Here is an 18,826-nt window from a genome sequence, read left to right on the forward strand (position 1 = left end):
CTTCCATATGCCACGGGTGCAGCCCTAAAAAGACCAAAAAATAAAATAAAATAAAGGTGTTCTATAGCCTGCTGGCCTGCACTGTTTCTGATAAGTAGTTACCATTTGTTACTGTACCATTTCTCAGGGTGCTTTAATGATATTTTCTTTATGGTGGCTCAGTGGGTTAAAGATCCAGGATTGTCACTCTATAACTCACGTTGCTGCTGTGGCATGGGTTCAATCCCTGGCCCATGAATTTCCATATACTGCCAGTGCAGCCAAAAAAAGAGACAGATTTTCCTTATCTGTCATTTTCAACATCTTGACTATGATATAAACTAAGTGTGATTTTCTTGTATTTATCTTGTTTGAAATTCACTGAGCTTCTTGGATACGTAAGTTTATGCATTTCACCAGTTTGGGGAAATTTCCAGCCATTATTTCTCCAACAATTTTTGCCCCAACGCTTCCTCTTTGCCATCTCTAGGACTCCATTAAATATGAAATGGGAGTTCCCATTGTGGCTCAGGGGTAACGAACCTGACTAGCATCCATGAGGATGCAGGTTTGAACCATGAACTCGCTCAGTGGGTTAAGGATCTGGTGTTGCTGTGAGTTGTGTTATACGTCGCAGACATGGCTTGGATCCCGGGTTGCTGTGGCTGTGGTGTAGGCCAGCAGCTGTAGCTCCAATTCGACTCCTAGCCTGGGAACTTCCATATGCTGTGGGTGTGGCCTTAAAAAATCAAAGCAAAAACAAAAAAAGTGTTACTATCACTGAGGCTAGCTTCATTTTCTAAAAATCTCTTTTTTCACTTTTTCAGACTGAATAATTTCTACTGATCTATCAAGATCACTGACTCTTTTATCTTTATCCAGTCTTCTGTAATCCCACCCAAATAGATTTTTATTTCAAGTATTGTATGCTTTATTACAGAATTTTCATTTGCTTTTTTTTCCAATTTATATTTTTCTGTTGAGTGTTTTGCTGTATATATGTTCCTTTACATCCAGAACAGAGTTAAAACAGTTGCTAAATCTTTTTTTTTTTTAATTTTATTGGAGTATAGTTGACTTACAGTGTTGTATTAGTTTCAGGTGTACAGAAAAGTGAATCAGTTATACATATACATATATCCATTCCTTTTTCCCCATATAGGTTAATAGAGAACATTGAGTTGACCTCCCTGAACTACACAGTAGGTCTTTGTTAGTTACCTATTTTATATATAGTGGTGTGTATATTAATCCCATACTTCCAATTTAACCCTCCTGCCATGGTTTCCCCTTTAGTAGCCATAAGTTTGATTTCAAAATCTGTGAGTTTATTTCTTGTTTACAATTGAATTCTTCTGAATCATTTTTTATTAGACTCTACATATAAGTGATATCATACATTTGTCTTTGTCTGACTTACTTCACTTAGTATGATAATCTCTACATCTATTCATGTTGCAAATGACTTTATTTCATTCTTTTTTATGGCTGAGTAATATTCCACCTTATATATGTGCCACATCTTCCTTACACATTCCTCCATTGATGGACATTTAGGTTGCTTCCATGTCCTGGATGTTGTTGTTGCCATGAACACTGGGGTGCACATATCTTTTCAAATTATGGTTTGCTCCAGATATATGCCCAGAAGTAGGATTGCTAGGTCACATGGTATTTCTATATTTTTTTAGAAAAATATATTTTTCTAAATATATATAATACTATATATTGTTTATATAGTTTTTTAAGTAAGATTCATAATGTTTTCCATAGTGGTTGCATCAATTTATACTCCTACCTACAGTGTAGGCTAATTCCAATATACAAGTCATATTAAGGTCCATCTCAATTAACTGTCCTTTCATTTAAGTATAGGTCACATTTTCTGGATTTGTGTGTGTATAAACATAGGCATTAGAGTGATACTTTTTTTTTTTTTTTTACACTCTGGAATCTCTTATGCTCTTCTGAAGATTATTTACTTTTTTGCTTAAATGGCAGTTGGCTATACTCATTCTCCACAATGCTTTCTCACATGTAGTAGAAAGTAATTGAAATCTGTGTAGTTCCTATATCTTATAAGATATAGATGCATAATTTGGGGGTTCCTTCCTTCCTACTCTAACTTTTAAGCTCCTACAGCCACCCCAAACTCTGTGTTGTGATATCTATACAAGTTTAGCCACTTTAAACTACATTGATGGGGGCAAAAAGCAGAGAATAGTGAAAAACTCTCCTTGTTTGGGCCACCCTCGTCTTCTAAATGACAACCCCTTCAGTTTCTGCCAGCTGCCTGCCCATCTACTGTGCCTTCACTTTTATATTCTTTTTATACCTTTATATAAATATATTTCAAAAATGTTTATTTGTCCATAATTTGCCATTGCTATTTGTAAGAAAAATAATCTGAAACACGCTATTGTCATTACTAAAAGTGGAACTCCTAAGAATTTTTTAAATTAGAAAACTAGAGGACTATAAAAGTCACACTGTGATTACTTATATCATTACTTTTTAATTTATATATAGTTGTAACCTGAATTCCTACAGTAGTCCTTTTTCTATTCTATTCCTTCTTATACCAGAAAACAGATAACTGGGGAAATGAAAGGAAGGAGAAGAAAGAGGAAAATGAAGGGAAATGGGATGACAGGGTGATAATGAAAGAGGAGGAAGATTTATACTGGCCCCAAACTGACAAAGTCCCTGTCCTGTTCCGTCACAAACTAAAGTTTAGCCAATTAAAGAAGATATGAATAAATAAGGATGTAAGTTCTGAAACAGATGCTATTAATGCTACTGGCACATTCTTTCACACTCACTTCATTAAAAAGAATAAAAGCCAAAATATGCTATAATATTAAGAGATCATGAACAGATAGACCATAGATATATACACACAAAATTGTAATATAAAATAAAAACCAAAAAATATCTACTCCTCAATACAACTTATAACACTCCACCTTTTTTATCGTGAGAACGCACTGGACAATAGATGTTGTTCTTAAGCATAATGTTTCTATAATGGAATCTTTCATATATAATCAAAGAAAATCATGACTAAAAACTCCATATTTCCCTTTACAAATGTTGTCAGTTTTTTTTTTTTCCATTTTTTTTGCTTTTTAGGGCCACACCTATAGCACATGGAAGTTCCCAGGCTGGAGGTCGAATCGGAGCTACAGATGCCTGCCTAGGCCACAGCCACAGCAACGCAGAATCCGAGCTACATCTGCAACCTACACCATAGCTCACAGCAACACCACATCTCCAACCCACTGAGTGAGGTCAGGGATCAAACTCGTATCTCCATGGATACTACTCAGATTAATTTCCATTGAGCACAACTGGAACTCCCTTGTCAATTTCTATATAAACTTATTTTAGAGAGGGTTTCTAAATGAGTGCTTTTGATTATGATAATTAAATTCTTTCAACTCTATAACAATGTATATACATTGGATAGCACTTAGACATTAACAATTAATACATAGTCATATCATTTTATTCTAATTCATCATTAAAACTAAAGTGAAATTGAATGTCTTCTGAATATATAGAAATAAATAAAAATAGAGAATTATAAATATGCTCATTCAATCTACAAATACTTTCTAGGTTTGCATGATCACTTTCTAAATATCCTCCTATGTGAGAATATAAAACTGTGCTTATTCCAATTCTGTTAAACCTTTTCCATATTTCATCTTCTGTGACATATTGAATCATTTGTTCTGCCCCTACTGTTAAGAGTACAAAAAACACAACTGGTTATTTTGTTTTTTTTTTACCTTTTTTAAAAATTAAAGTATAATTGATTTACAATGTTGTACCAAGGAACACATCTGTTTTATAACCATGAATCCATATTTCAAATTTGAAGATCACATTTGCTTTCTCTTTAAAACTGCATGAACTAGAGAGTTCCCGCTGTGGCACAGCAGAAATGAATCGGACTAGCATCCATGAGGATGCAGGTCCAATCCCTGGCCTCGCTCGCTCAGTGGGTTGGGGATCTGGTGTTGCTGTGAGCTGTGGTGTAGGTGGCAGACACGGCTTGGAGCTGGTGTTGCTGTGGCTGTGGTGTAGGCAGGCATCTGTAGCTCCGATTGGGCCTGTAGCCTGGGAACCTCCATATGCCACTGGTGTGGCCCTGAAAAAGCAAAAAAAGCAAAAAACAAAAAGCAAATCCTACATGAACTACTTTCAGATCTTGTTTATGCCAGCCAGCTTCTCTTAGGCACCTTCACCAAAAGCTCAAACCTCACTAGGGTTATCTGATATTTATTAAACCTATTAGCCTATACTTGCATAGGAGTCACTACATAAAGCAGAAGAAAATTACATAACAAAGCTCACCTAAACCCAATTTTCTTCACACTTCCTTAAAAATGTAGGTTACACAGAAAACTCACTGCTGTATCTCTGCTGCCCTCTATAGGAATGATTCTTGGAAGACACTAACAAGATAAATCAAAAACCCAGACAGCAATACTGAACCATAGGAAAAATCACATCAATAATCAACTCCATTTGACAAATGTCCTAAAAGGCAACATTATGGTCTTTGATTTCCATCATGCTTTTCCTACAAGTTGTTATGTAATGATGCTATACTTCAAGAAAATGAACACAAGTAATTAAGAGAACTTGGGACCAGACTCTATGAGTTAGAAGCTCATTCTGACATTTATTAGCTATGTCTCCATTCCCTTATCTATAAAATGGGGCTAATAACATCTAGATAACACCATCAGCACTTAGCAAAGTGCCTCAGATAAAGAAAGAACTCAGGATTACTGTGTTTTATTAATATTATTGCTATTACTATTATTGACAAAATGGTCAGGACCACAGCACTGAAGCCAAAGTCCCTGAGTAGAATCCAGGTTCATTTTGAGTTCATATTTGTGTATGGTGTTAGAGAAATTTTTTTTTTTCTTTTTAGAGCCTCACCCATGGCATATGGAAGTTCCCCGCTAGGGGTCGAATCAGTGCTGCAGCTGCTAGCCTACGCCATCAGCCACTGCAACACCAAATGTAAGCCACAATCTGTGACCAACACCATAGCTCATGGCAATACCAGAGGATCTTCAACCCACTGAGCAAGACCAGGGATTGAACCTGTGTCCTCATGGATACTAGCTGGGTTCTTTACCACTGAGCCACAATGGGAACTCCTAGAGAATGTTCTAATTTCATTCTTTGACATATATCTGTGTAGTTTTCCCAGCACCACTTATTGAAGAGACTATCTTTCCTCCACTGTAGGTTCTCTCATCCTTTGTCATAGATTACTTGACCATAGGTGCTTGTGTTTATTTCTGGACTTTCTATCCTGTACCATTGATCTGTATTTCAGTTTCTGTCCCAGTACTGCTTTGATTACTGTAGCTTTGTAGTATAGTCTGAAGTCAGGATATCCGATTCCTCCAGTTCCGCTCTTCTTTTTCAATACTGCTTTTGCTATTCGGGGTCTTTTGTGTTTCCATACAAATTTTAAAATATTTTGTTCTGGTTCTATAAAGAACGAACGTCACTGGTAATCTGATAAGGATTGCACTGAATCTGTAGATTGCCTTGGGTAGCATAGTCATTTTGACAATAGTGATTCTTTCAATCCAAGAGATTCTCATACTAAGTGAAGTAAGTCAGAAAGAGAAAGACAAATACCATATGATATTGCTTATATGTGGAAATTAAAATATGGCACAAATGAATCTATCAAACAGAAACAGACTCACAGACATAGAGAACAGACTTGTGGTTGCCAAGGGAGAGGGGGGAGGAAGTGAGTTGGATGGGGAATTTGGGGTTGGTAGATGCAAATCATTACATTTAGAATGGATAACAATGCGGTCCCACTGTACAGCACATGGAACTATATCCAATCTCTTGGGATAGAACATGATGGAAGAGAGTATGAGAAAAAGAATGTATATATGTGTATGACTGGGTCACTATGCTGTACAGCAGAAACTGACTGTAAAATCAACTATATTCTTTAAAAAAAAAAAATCCAGGTTCAATCATTTACTACTTTATAACCATAGGAAAATTACTCAATCCCTCTGTTTTAGAATCCTCATCTGGAAAACAGGAATGGTAATAGTTCCTACCTCACAAAGTTATTGTGGGATTTAAATATGCTTTGTATGTAGCTAAGCACTTAGAAGAGAGTCCCACAACATCAGAAGCACTCATGATGTTATTAACAGATGCTGTTACTATGAGTTCAGTAAACTTTACACAAAGACTAGGAGAACTCTGTTACAGAGAACTGATGGAACTGTCTTTATAGGCATGTATGTATGTTTCCTAATTCAAAAACATCCCTCACCCCACCCTGGGAACTGGATTCAAGATAGATGTGAAATAATCAAGGCTTCCCACTGAGTTAAAATACAATTCTTCTGTAGAGTAAATATCCACTCACCATGTATGTTCCATTTCTACAAACACACATGAGATGCAAAAAGTAATAGCCTTGTGAGTTATATAAGGAAGGTTTTATTTCTGAAGAGCTAAGAAACAGTTATAAAACTCCCAATTATAGTACAAATCTTCCCCCTCCATGTTATTCAAAGTGCACAACTCATTTTAACACTGTAACTGACTCTGTCAACACCCTACTCACATCTCCTACCTCTTTTCAGTGATGCTGGCCCTATTTCCAACTTTCAGCACCCTCATTTCTTTGCATCAGGGCTTCACCTGGCTGTTGGGACCCATTTTTCTCTACCTGCACAGTAGTTTGTAAGAACTAGGAAACACTCCTATCCCCTGTCTCCACCAAGAAGCAACCCTCAACCAATGAATGAAGGGATTATATATAAATACTCGGGCTTCCTTAACCCTCTGGAGGCATAATTCTGATGCTTCCAAAGATTCCCAACAGCACTAAGGTCTAGTGCCCACAATGGTAACTTGCTTGATATAGATGCCTTGATTGGCTGCTATCATTCCCCAGGCTCAATGGACCACTTCACCACCAGAGAATTCTCAGGGCATGCTGCTATGGAAATTCAAGGGAAAACAAACTATAAGTAGAGGCAAGTCTACAAAACTGCACATCACATAGTTGGTTTTTTTCAGCCTATCTGAAATACTGAAAAAACAAAGGAGAGTGGTTTTAGGTATGAGCACAGGGAAGTATTAGGAAAAAAGTGCTGATGTGACTACAAGATACTGGGTAGAGGTATGCAGGTATGAGTTAAAGTCTCCTGAAAGGTAGATGCCAACACAGCATTGGCTACTACATGAGAAATTTATTGGGGGAAGTACCTACAAAGGATAAAGGGGAGAAAGCAGGAGTCAAAGAGACCTTTAAGGCCACAGTGCAGGTCTGACAACTATGAAAGGTGAAGGAGAAGGAAAGAGGATTCGGTAGAAGAATTTCTAATGGCAGTGAAGCACTAGGAAATTTTGGCTTGGCTGATGGTATGTTGTCAAAGTCACCCCTCAAGCAGATCTGTGTGACTCTATCTCACAACCCTGGCATATTCCATGGTCAAGTATTGGGACAAGCCCCTGGGAAGTATGGCCCCAGTACAAAAATAATAGTGGGTCCTGAAGGATGGCAGTTGGGGCCATCAATCAACTAGGTTCCTCGCAACAGAAGATCTGAGTGCACACTTCTTGCCCTGCAAAGGATGATAGTCCAAACTGACATCAACTTAGGACTTGAAAAATGTGTCTAGAGAAAATCTTCCTCTTCTTCAAGGCTGTCACATTATCAATTTGCACTACAGTTTTCTATGTCTATAAACTTCATGTAATATACTATCAAACTGTACCTATCCTTCAGCAAGCTGGCTTAACTTCTCAACATTATCCATTAAACTATAGCTCTCTACTATATAAAAATATACTACAATCTGCATTGATCATATAAAATTAGGTTGCTTTCCAAAGTTTTTTCTCTTGTTAACAATACTATTTTTGCACAACAAAGGAAACCAAAAAGAAAACAAAAAGACAACTTACAGAAGGGGAGAAAATAGTTTCAAATGATGCAACTGACAGGGGCTTAATCTCTATACAAACAACTTCTACAACACAACAGCAAAAAAACCAACAACCCAATGGAAAATGGGCAAAAGACCTGAATAGACATTTTTCCAAAGAAGATGTACAGATGGCCAATAAGCACATGAAAAAATGCTCAACATCCCTGATTATTAGAGAAATGCAAATCAAAACTACCATGAGATACCACCTCACACCAGTCAGAATGGCCATCATTAATAAGGCCACAAATAACAAATGCTGGCAGGGGTGTGGAGAAAAGGGAACCCTCCTGCACTGTTGGTGGGAATGGAAGCTGGTACAACCACTATGGAGAACAGTATGGAGGTACCTTAGAAATCTATACACAGAACTACCATATGACCCCGCAATCCCACTCTTGGGCATATATCCAGACAAAATTTTCCTTAAAAAAGACACATGCACCCTCATGTTCACTGCATCTCTATTCATAATAGCCAAGACATGGAAACAACCCAAACGTCCATCGACAGATGATTGGATCAGGAAGATGTGGTATATATACACAATGGAATACTACCCAGACATAAAAAAAGAATGAAATAATGCCATTTGTAGCAACATGGATGGAATTAAAGACTCTCATCCTGAGTGAAGCAAGTCAGAAAAAGAAAGACAAATACCATATGATATCACTTGCATCTGGTATCTAACACAGCACAAATGAACCTTTCCACAGAAAAGAAAATCATGGGATTTCTGGGTTATATGGTAGTTCTATGTATAGATTTCTAAGGTGTGGTTGCCTGGGGGGAGGAGGAGGGAGTGGGAGGGATTGGGATCTTAGGGTTAATGGGTGCAAACTATTGCTTTTGGAATGGATTAACAATGACATCCTGCTGTGTAGCACTGAGAACTATGTCTAGATACTTACAACAGAGCATGACAATGGGAGAAAAAAGTATGTATACATGTATGTGTAACTGGATCCCCATGCTGTACAGTGGAAAAAAAATTGTGTTGGGGAAATAACAATAAAAAATTAATTAAAAAAAACAATACTATAATAAATGCTCTTGTACACATATGCTTTGGGGCATGTGTGAAAATTCCTCTCAACAGTGGCTTTCAAACTTTTTGGTCAAGAACCACAGTAAAATATACATTTATATTGTAATCCAACACATGTACAGTAATAAATCTAAATCTAAAATTTCACAAAAAATACTCCTTACTGTCATTACATTCTAATGTAGTCTATTTTATTCTAATACACACACACACACACACACACACACACACACACACACACACACTTTTTTTGGCCTTTTCTAGGGCTGCTCCCGTGGTTCCCAGGCTAGGGGGTCTAATTGGAGCTGCAGCTGCTGGCCTACGCCAGAGTCACAGCAACACAGGATCCGAGCTGCGACTTCGACCTACACCACAGCTCATGGCAATGTTGGATCCTTAACCCACTGAGTGAGGCCAGTGATTGAACCCACAACCTCATGGTTCCTAGTTGGATTAGTTAACCACTGAGCCACGACGGGAACTCCTATTCTATTCTATTTTTCTAATTTTATTTTTTTATTTGCTTTTTAGGGCCACACCTTTGGCATATGGAGGTTCCCAAGCCAGGGGTCCAATTGGAACTAGAGGTGCCGGCCTACGCCACAGCCACAGCAAGGCCAGATCCAAACCATGTGTGCAACCTACACCACAGCTCACGGCAACACCAGATCCTTAACCCACTGAGCGAGGCCAGGGATCGAACTTGCATCCTCATGGATCCTAGTCGGGTTCGTTAACCACTGAGCCTCAACGGGAACTCATGTTTTATTCTACTATATTTTTAAAAGTCACTGAATTAGTTACAGCATCTACTAATGGAACATAAGCCATATTTTGAAAAAAATCAAGGATAATTATATAAAAACAAAATCATGGGATGCTAAAATATGAACATGTTCAATTTCACTAGAACTTACTAAATCACATAATGGCTCTACCAATTTACATTCCAACAGCACCTATTTTTATCCATCCACATTACTGACATTAGGCACTGTCAGATCTTTCTTTTAATAATCTGATGAAAACAAACTATCTCATTTTTAATTTGCACTTCTCATACAACTAGTGAGACATGCTTATTAGTCATTCAGGTTTCCCTTTCCTATTCTTCACCTGATTTTCAATTGGGCTATCTGTCTCTTCTTCACTGTTTTGTAGGTCTCACTTTATTCTGGATAGGTTTGCAAAGTGTCCTTTAAAAATTTTTTTAATGCAAGCAATAAATGTACTTGGTTCAAAATTCAAAACAGCATAAAAGGTAACACAAAAAAGTTTCCTATCATTTCAGATAGTTTATAGAAATATAATCTTTCCATTTTTATACACAATTATTCTATACCCTGTTTTTGTCATTTAACAAAGCATCTTGAATATCATTTCATAAGCACGTAGTCCTACATCTTATACTTTGAAAAATGTTTTATAAATTTTATTGAGTATTTAACTTAAGTACACCAAACCACACATATTTAGAGTATTTAATTTGACCAGTTTTGACAGTACACTCCTATGAAACTATTACCACAATTAAGACAATAAACATTTCTATCACTCCCAGAACTTTCCTCATATCCCACTGTAATCCCCCACTCTCATCCCCAATTAACCACTGACCTGCTTTCTCACTACAGAATCATCTGCATTTTTTTTAGAATTTTATATAAATAAAATCATAGAGTGTATACTCTGCCTCATTCATTTTAAGCGCCTGAGGCTAAACTGTGAAGGTTAAGTTACATGGACTTTGATGTGGAGGCAATGGGGAACCACTCAAAGAGTTTCATTAAGTCAGTGATAAGGTGATAATGTTTATTAAGATTAGTCTAACAAAAAGATATAAGAAATCAGTTATGAAGCAACTGAAATATAACAAACATTAGGTGAAAGGGCCAAATTTCGGGTAGAAGTGTTAAGGATGCTGTGGTTTTGAGGCCAAATATGCATGGACTGATAATGAAATAGTCAAGCAGTGAAAAAGAAAAGACATAAATTGTGACCAAAAACACATGAAGAGGATGAGCCTGGACTAGAAGGAAGAGGGAAAAGACTTGAGACTCTTAGGCTTATAGCAACTTTAGAACATCCACACAGAAATGTCATCATGCAGCTGGAAACCCATATGGAATTCAGGACAATAAGGAGATTAGAAAAGATTTAAACAGTTATCGCTTGAAGAAAATAAGGAAAATAACTGAGGAGGAAGAGAATGGAAAAAAAAGGAGGCAGGAGTTAAGGCCCTGGAGAACACTGCTATGATTAGGTAGACCACGACTGCCACATTACAGCAATGCCTCCCAGTGCCTGCCTGGAGGAAACCATTTTTTGAGTGACTTTTCAATAATAATGTACTATATGTTATATTTCAATGTACATAATTAATAAAAACAAGTGTACCTGATGAGGAACTACATGGGAGAAGTAGAATTTTTTAAATACAAAGTAAGCCAAGCTCTTCCATCTCTCTCTCCTTTTTTTTTGACTGTAAAGTTCTGCCTATTTGCATGCTTCTTCCAATATAAGAGAGCAACCTATGCAGATTCTGAGGCATTCAAACAACACCTGAATACTTTTGTGGCAAGGTTTCACAGCTGCCTTGTTTACTACATCAATAACTTGGTCAGTCATATACTTTTTCCTGACAGTTTCCTATCAGAAAGTTGCACGTAATAGCATCGACTTCACAAAACTGCTTTTTTTCCTCCACTCAGCAGTTGGAAATTCCTGGGCCAGGGATCAAACCCATGCCACAGTAGTGACCTGAGCCACAGCTGTAACAATACTGTATTCTTAGCCCACTGTGCCACAAAGGAACTTCCTCACCAGATTGTTTTAAGGTTCAAATGGAAGATGTACTGCTATAAACTAAATGCTGAAACCTAATCCCCTCCAAATTCTGTATGTTGAAACCTAATCCCTAATGTGACGGTATCTGGGAGTGGGGCCTTTATGTGTGGTCCTCATAAATGGGATTAATGCCCTTATTAAAAGGCCCCAGGGAGACCCCTCAACCATGTGCAGACGAGTGAGGCAACAGCTATCTATGAACTAGGAAGCAAGCCCTCAACAAGCACCATATCTGCTTGCTCCTAGATGGTGGAACTTTCTAGTCTCAAGAACTATGAGAAATAAACTTATGTTGTTTAAGCCATTCAGTCTACAGTAGTTTTGTTACAGCAGCCCAAAAGGACTAATACACATAAATAAAGCAACCACTACAATATAAAGTCCAGTATAGTTTAATATACATGATGTGATTCTTTTTCTTCCTTGAGGGAAAAGCTAATGATGGCTATGTTTTCCTTTGTTTTATTTAAATTATGAATTAAATATAGCAAAGAATAAGATAAACTGCCAATAATCCTACTACTCAGAGGCACACTGTTTACATTTTAGAGAACTATGAGTGTTTGCTAGTCTTTTTTTTTTTTTTTTGTCTTTTTGTCTTTTTTCTAGGGCCGCACCTGTGGCGTATGGAGGTTTCTAGGCTAGGGGTCTAATCGGAGCTGCAGCCGCCGGCCTACGCCAAAGCCACAGCAACGAGGGATCCAATCCATGTCTGTGACCTACACCACAGCTCACGGCAATGCCAGATCCTTAACCCACTGAGCAAGGCCAAGGATTGAACCGGCAACCTCATGGTTCCTAGTCAGGTTCAATAATCACTGTGCCACAACGGGAACTCCAGCTATTCACTCCTTATAACTATACTTTACTATTCAAGAGGTACCCTGAAAAGTCCAAGTAATATTGTAATTTGTAATTTTAACAAGCCCTACAAGCTTGAATTTGAACTGCAAGCACTAGAAAACCTGTGTGCAAGGGCTTCTTAGTCAGCAGAGTTAGTATACCTAGCCAACCACCTGCATCTTTACCACGAAAGCATTACAGTCTCTAACAGATGTGGTTATTTATAGCAGCTTTCCAAGGATAAATATATCCTTAGTTGATAGACTATTTCCCCAAAAAAAAAGCCAAGAAAAAAATTTAAAGTTCTAAGAAACCGATAGTTTCTAAAGAGAAAAGTTTCTAATTAAGAGTAAAATATTATATTTTTAATTCAGTGATGGCAATAATCCATGATGAGGACAAGTATATTATTCTTTCTGTTTAAAATAAGAAAAAGGAATTCATGAAGGTAACTTCATTGAATGATTTATTACCACTGCAGAATCCGCTCATGAAATACCAGACAAAACTTGACAATTATAAAGATAGATAACCTGTAATATGAAGCTACACACAGGAATCCCACCTTTCTTAAAAGAAATAAGATCCTTTAAAAATCCAGGAAATGAAGTAACAGGTAGTTCAGCCAATGAAGCAACCAACGAGAAGTGAATACTGAGAAAAAATTTTAAGAAATATGTTTTTAATGGCTGGACCTAGAAATGATCATACTAAGTGAAGTAAGTCAGAGAGAGAAAGATAAATATCATGATATCACTTACATGTGGAATCTAAAATATGATACAAATGAACTTGTTTACAAAACAGAAACAGACTCACAAATATAGAAAACAAATTTATGGTTACCAAAGAGGAAACGGAAGAGGGGGGACAAATTAGGAGTTTGGGATTAGCAGATTCAAATTACTATATATAAAAGAAATAAACAACAAGGTCCTACTGTACAGCACAGTGAACTATATTCAGTGATTTGCGATAAGCTATAATGGAAAGGAATGTGAAAAAATTTGTGCGTACACATATAACTGAATCATTTTGCCATACACAGGAACACAACACTGTAAATCAACTATACTTTAAAAAAAATAAAGAGAAGTACATTTTTAGTACAATATGACAACAGAAAGAAAGTAGAAAATGGTATCACAGAAGAATCTGCTTCTACAATGAGTAAGTTTACACAGGTAAAGGGTTATGGGTCCAGTCCACATATTGAAAGGACAACAGAAACCTTTGGGAGAGCTCCCGTTGGTTGTGGCTCAGCAGGTTAAGAACCCGACTAGTATCCATGAGGTTGCAGGTTCCATCCCTGGCCTTGCTCTGTGGGTTAAGTATCTGGCACTGTCGTGAGCTGTGGCATAAGGCACAGATGCAGCTCGGATCTGATGCTGTTATGCCTATAGCGTAGGCTGGCAGCTGCAGCTCTGATTTGACCCCTAGCCTGGGAATTTCTATATGCCACAGGTGTAGCCCTGAAAAGAAAAATAAAGAAAAAGAAAACCCTTTGAGTCATGGCACAACACTTCCTGGTCCAGTAATATAAGGTTTATTCCATGGGGTTTTATGGCAGTCTCAGGACTTTCAATGGTCTTTTGGGACCTCAGAGTTGAAATTTTACTGTATGTTTGGTATTCTGTCTTTTTCATTTAGCATTCTCTCATAAACATTTTTATTATATCAATGATAAAAAGTACTCAAAAACATATTTTAATGATAGAAAAATATTCTAAAATACAGACATACTGTAGACTTCTTTTTTATTGTGGCAAACTATACATAAAAAATTTACCATATTAACCATTTTTAGGTACACTCCTCAATGGCATTAAGTACATTCACAATGTTGTACAACTACCAACATGAGAACTTTTTCATCATCCCAAACAGAAACCCTATACCCATTCAAACAACTCTTTCTCCTCAGCCACTGGTAACCTCTATTCTAACCTCTGACTCTCTGAATTTGCCTACTGTAGGTACTACAAGTAGAATCAAACAGTATTTGTCCTTTTGTGTCTGACTTTTTTGCACAGCATAATGTTTTCAAGGTTTATCCATTCCATATTGTACCATGTACCAGAATCTCATTCCTTTTTTTTTTTGCCACATCTGCCACATGTGGAAGTTCCTGGGCCAGGAATCAAACCTCCCTGTGCCACAGCGGTGGCAACTCCAGATCCTTAACCCACCACACCACATGAGAAATTCCTAGAATTTCATTCCTTTTGAATGCTGAATAATAACCCACAGTATACCAAACTGAGCAGCACTCTGCCATGTCTCCTGCCTCCTCTTTGTAGAAAGGCCTTAGCCTCCTAGAACTTCCCAAAGTTCCAAAGAACAAATATAATCAGAAAAGTGAGAAAATGGAAAAACAAAGTAGAACAATCAAGCAAGATAAAATAGTAATAATTTAGCTGTTAAACCAAGTCAAGGACTTTTAGTTCTCCCTCAAGGGCTAAAGATAATATCCTGAGCCATATCCTTGAGTTGTTTTGCATACACTCAATTGCCGTACCCCAATGGAAGAAGTTGGCTGCATGCTAACCACAATCACAGAGACCCCAGACTAGATGGAACCAGAGGCTGATAATGTTGACTCCTAATTACTTCACCACCAAACAATCACAAGAACGTCCATGAGCTAATCATGTACCCTGCAACCCTCTCATTCACTCTGTCTTTAAAAATCATTCCCTGAAAGCCAGTAGGGAGTTTGGGTCTTTTTAGTATGCGCTGCACATTCTTCTTGCTCAGCCCCATGTTGGGGCACCTTGCAATAAATGCTGTGCTTTCCCTCATCACAACCTGGTGTCAACAGATTAGCTCTACTGCGCACAGGCAAGCGGACCCAAGTGTTGTTCAGTTATATACATACACATACACACACACACACACGTGTGCACATACATATGGTACACAAACACACATTCACATACACGTTTTATTTATTCATTCATCTGTGGATTGGTATTTGGGTTCTTCCTACCATCTGGCCATTGTGAATAATGCCACTATGAATATCACTGTTCAAGTATCTGTCTGAGTCCCTGCCTTCAATTCTTTCAGGTATAGAGCCAGAAGCAAACTTACTAGGTCATATGGTAATTTTATGTTTAACGTCTTAAGAAACCACCAGACTGTTTTCCACAGTGGCTGCCTCATTTTACATTCTCATCAGCAATGCACAAGGGCTCCAATTTCTCCACATCTTCAAGATATTTTTCACATTTATTGATAATAGCCATCCTAATGAGTATGTAGTAGTATCTCATTATGGTTTTGATTTGCATCTCCCAAATGACTAATGATGATGAGCATGTTTTCATGTCCTGGATTGCATGGAAGGACCAGGAAAATGGCCATGATGGAATAAGAGAAAGTGGATTTATCCACTGAAATAACCAAAAACAAACAAAAAAAAGAAACAAAACCAGACAAAATACATGAAACATTTCAAGACATGAGATATCGGGCAAGAAAAACACTAACCTCGGAAAGTTGGGAAACAAAACACTGAGCTCTGCAATTGCTCCAGGAGGGGGAGCTGAGGTGGAACCTGATGGGCCCCTTGAGTTAAGGAGCTAGAGCTTAGAGTCCATGGAAACAAAAATAGTTGGAGGAGTTCCCATCATGGCGCAGCGGAAACGAATCCAACTCGTAAACATGAGGTTGCGGGTTCAATCCCTGGCCTTGCTCAGTGGGTTAAGGATCCGGCGTTGCCATGAGCTGTGGTGTAGGTCGCAGACGTGACTCGGATCTGGCATTGCTGTGGCTGTGGCATAGGCCAGCGGCTACAGCTGCAATTAGAACCCTAGCCTGGGAACCTCCATATGCTACAGGTGCAGCCCTAAAATGACAAAAGCCAAAAAAAAAAAAGTTGCTGGAGTTCATTGAACAGAGTAGCAGAAAAGCCAGCGATACATAGAGAACCACAAAAATTTCCCTCAACTATTTAGCAGACTACTGATTAGCATGTACATATAAAGACACTACCCTAAATCAGGGAAAGAACCTTCTGGAAGTATTAGACAAACAGTGCCCAGAGCTTACACAGGGTCAGGAAACAGTAGTTATTCTACCAACCAGACTGAAAAAATCCAAAATTCAGGAGTTCCCGTCGTGGCAAAGTGGTTAACGAATCCGACTAGGAACCATGAGGTTGCGGGTTCGGTCCCTGCCCTTGCTCAGTGGGTTAACGATCCAACATTGCCGTGAGCTGTGGTGTAGGTTGCAGACGCAGCTTGGATCCTGCGTGGCTGTGGCTCTGGAATAGGCCCATGGCTACAGCTCTGATTAGACCCCTAGCCTGGGAACCTCCATATGCAGAGGGAGCGGCCCAAGAAATAGCAAAAAAGACCAAAAAAAAAAAAAATCCAAAATTCAAAGCATTACAGTTAATACTGAGGAAGGTCTTGCTTCAGTTGTGGGACCTAAGACTGAGTATTTCCCTGTACTCACCTAATAAATCATAAAGCAACACCCAAAAGGATGAACCTGTTTCCAGGTAACGGCACCCCAGAACAAAGCCCCAGAACATTTAAAGAAATGTTTTTAAAATCCAGCACCCAACAATATATAATTCAAAATGTGTGATAGCCACTCAAAAATTTGGCATGTAAGAAACAAAAAAATACAATCTATAATGAAAAGAAATATCGATAAATAGAAAGAGACACAGATGACAAATTTACAGAAAAAGCCATTAAAACAACTATTATAAATATCCTCTTTATGTTCAAAGCACAGACAAATGTATGATCATGTTAAGGAGAGACATGACAATATAAAATAGATTATATTAAACTTTCAGAGATGACAAATACACTGGATAGTATTAACAGCAGATTAGACTGCAGGAAAAAGAGTATTAAACTTGAAGATATAACAATACAAACCACTCAAAACAAAACAAAGGAGAAAAAAATGAACACAACATCAATAATCTATGACATGACACCAAGTAGCCTAATTATTACACACATAATTGGAATCACAGAAGGAAAGGAACAGGGGAGTCAGGGGTGGGGGGGAGTGTTGAATAAAAGCAAAACTCTCCAAAGGTGATGAAAACTTTAAATCCACATGTGAAGAAGAGAGTTAGCTGAGCAGACTTGAAACAAGTATTCCTAGAAAGCCATGATTGTAATGTCAGTCCTTGCTTACCCCTGGAAACTCAGATTTCAGGAGGGTTCCCACCATTCCCTAAATGAGATAAGTGTCTCCCTGTGCCTAAACTGTGCTAGCTCCCCCAGCAGACAACACTGCACATATGCTGTCAAAACTCACTGCTAGAGCAATTAAGCGTATCTTGTGTGACTTTACCAGAAAAAGACTCTTGGAAGATTGCTAATTTTGCTTTTGTATCTTTTCACTGTAAAAAATCATAGCCATGACCATGACTGTATGCTAAGTTCTGAGTGTCTTCCAAGCAAATTACTAAGCCAAGAAGTGAGCTTTGGGACCCCTGATACACCACAGATTCAAGAAGCTTGATAAACTCCGAAGAGAAAGCCACATCTAGGCATATCACAATCAATAGTTTAAAACAAGGAAAAAGAGAAATTGTAAAAAGATCAAGAGTAAGAATAGTTTCAGGCTTATTTTTTTGGGGGGGTGGGAGGGCATGCCCAGGACATGTGGACTTTCCCAGGCCAGGAATCAAACCTGAGCCATAGCAGTGACAACGCTAGATCTTTAGCCACCAGGCCATCAGAGAACTCCATTTCAGGCTTCTTGATAGCAACTCTGGAACTAGAAGACAATGAAGCAATGCCTTCATAATTCTGAATAAAAATTATTTCTAACCGTAAAATTCTATATAAATTTTTAATCACACATCGAAGTGTGATGAATGTACCTTGTGACATGCCAAATCTCAAATCCCTAAATCCTTTTCTTGGAAGTTACTAGAAGATGTGCTCAATAAAGTGAGAGTGAAAAACCAAAGAAGAGGAAGATACAGAATCCAGGATAAAGCTGCTCCATGCAGGAGAGAGATGAAGGGAATTCCCCAAAAGATGGTGAAAGGAAACTTAAGGGTGGCAATGTTCACAAAGCAGAGAGGACCCTCAGCTGAAATCAGAGCAGCTAA

The 18,826-nt window shown here is 38.1% G+C and overlaps 1 protein-coding gene across 6 annotated transcripts in view; it reads right to left on the reverse strand.

Annotated features, from left to right (window-relative positions):
- Nucleotides 1-18,826, reverse strand: part of SPIDR (scaffold protein involved in DNA repair) — a 309,901-nt gene that overhangs the window by 270,945 nt on the left and 20,130 nt on the right. The window lies entirely within an intron of this gene.

This window comes from Phacochoerus africanus, chromosome 6 (genome assembly GCF_016906955.1).
Source record: "Phacochoerus africanus isolate WHEZ1 chromosome 6, ROS_Pafr_v1, whole genome shotgun sequence".
NCBI lineage: Eukaryota > Metazoa > Chordata > Mammalia > Artiodactyla > Suidae > Phacochoerus > Phacochoerus africanus.